The sequence below is a fragment of the Bison bison genome, unplaced genomic scaffold (genome assembly GCF_000754665.1).
Source record: "Bison bison bison isolate TAMUID 2011002044 unplaced genomic scaffold, Bison_UMD1.0 scf7180017864526, whole genome shotgun sequence".
Lineage (NCBI taxonomy): Eukaryota > Metazoa > Chordata > Mammalia > Artiodactyla > Bovidae > Bison > Bison bison.
In genome coordinates, this window is record NW_011495077.1 from 1,996,612 (window position 1) to 1,998,961 (window position 2,350).

The following is a 2,350-nucleotide window of genomic DNA, read 5'->3' on the forward strand; positions in this document are numbered from 1 at the left end:
TTTCTTTTTCTGTTTTGAGTGTCTTTCTTTGCAGGTTTCTGTAGCCGGAAGATCTCCGTTCCGCTCCCAGCGGCTCCAGTGTAAATTCCCCTTCCCCTTGGGGAATGCACTACCTTGTTTTGGGGGGTTTTGGGGTGTTTTTTGTTTTTCAGTTTTTTTTTGTTTTGTTTTTCTTTGCCTTTTTTTTTCCCTTTTATTTGGAGGGAATGGGAGGAAGTGGGAACAGGGAGGTGGGAGGTGGATTTTGTTTATTTTTTTAGCTCATTTCCAGGGGGTGGGAGTTTTTTTTTTAATATGTGTCATGAATAAAGTTGTTTTTGAAAATAAAAAATGTTTGGCCTTTTGGGTGTATGGATTATTTATCTACCTGTCCTTTCTTAAATCCCAGATGGCTGTTAATTCTCATTTCTGGAAATGCTGGTGGTGTGGAGGGGAAATTGCGACCTAAATTAAGGAGCAGGAGTTAAAATTACAACTAGCAGGAACATTATGTGTTTAGTTTGAGTTTTCTGAAAATCATGCAGTCTTGTTTGGCATTTGAGAGGTGAATTAACTGAGCCTGGGAATATAAAAGAATGGCTAGTAACATTTATGTACAAATGAATTACCCATACCAGCATTAGATTCTTACATTGGGGTCTGGGTAGCCTTTCTTGGTTTCTCCACCCCAAGGTACCCTCAAAAAATGAAAACTAATGTTTAATGATAACTGCAACGCTTACATTGTCTTCTCTAGCAAATTGTGGCCACTTAATATGTTCAGCTAACTTATTTTGGGTGGTTCCATTAGGACAACTAGTCGTTGACTATCCTTTAGTTTAGCTGCTTGGTAATATTAATAACCTGATTTCTCCATTTTATATTCCAAGTAAAAGTCCTTGGGTACTGCATCACACGCCCCAACCCTTTGTAGGCTGCATTACTTACAGGGTTTCTAAATATTTAAACCTCTGTTTTATTGAACCATTCCCTTCTGTTCCTAGGATGTTTTGTTCATGATTGATGTAGATGCTCTTTTTTATAATCTTAGGTTAAAGAAACAGCTTTCCATATTCATGGAGCCTTCGTCTGCCTCTGAAATGGCTTGAAATTTCAGGTCAGTATTGACCATCCAGGAATTGAGCATTTGATCATTTGTACTACCTTCTGTTATGTCCTTTGTTAGATATTTGGGAGTCTTCTCTATATTGAAGTAGAACAGTGTCTTCTAAGCTGAGTATGGAAATTTCAGAGGCTGATTAGCAAGAGACTGGATAAGTAACTTAGGAAAATGTGCAACATCCTAATGCTTGATGTTCCTAATGCTGGGGAGGTATTGTCTATCCACCAGGGGGCAGTAAGTTGATATATAAGTTCTGTAAACTTGTTTGATCTTGGGAGGGTGAGTTGGTTTTTTGAACCTTAGTGAAGTTGCTCAGTTGTGTCCAACTCTCTGTGACCCAGTGGACAGTAGCCCACCAGGCTCCTCTGTCCATGGGATTCTCCAGGCAAGAATACTGGAGTGGGTTGCCGTTTCCTTCTCCAGGGGATCTTCCCGACCCAGGGATCGAACCCAGGTCTCCTGCATTGCAGGCAGACGCTTCACCCTCTAAGCCACCAGGGAAGCCCTTTTGAACCCTAGTTTTTATAATTCTCTGTGTTCAGTCAAGTTCTCAACATCCTATATGTCTTCTGCTTTAACTGTTTGAACAACTCTTGCCTTCATTGTAAGGTAAAGATCCTTCTCCAGGGGATCTTCTCCACGGGAAGATCCCCTGGAGAAGGAAATGGCAACCCACTCCAGTACTCTTGCCTAGAAAATTCCCTGGATGGAGGAGCCTGGAGGGCTACAGTCCATGGAGTCGCAAAGAGTGGGACACTACTGAGCAACTTCACTTTCACTTACCTTCATTGTAGTGGTATGACAGATTGGTGGCTCCAATTCATGTTTCCGGAAAGGCCCATATGCTGTGAGGTGTGGAACTAAGGTTTCTCCCAATTTGATCTTGATTGATTTTTCCTGCCACATCCTGCTGCACATCTGATACACTGTGCACTCTTGTTGAGTTTTTACTTTATTTTCATGTATTGCTCATGCTGTTTAGCCTGCTATGCATATCATATCTGTTCAAATCCTAAGATAGAAGCCAAGGTGTATAAGCCAAATACCACAGCCAGGAAACTAACTTGATTTCCTGGGCAGAAAGAATCACGTCTGCACTCAGGGCAAATTGCTCCTCTCTTTGGAACTTAATGGTTTCATAATTTAAATGATTCCGTCCCTGTTACCCCACTGGACTAAAAATTCAAGGGCATGGATTGTGCCTTTGTATGGCCTCACAGCACCTGCCACTTAGGTGGTCAGAAAGTG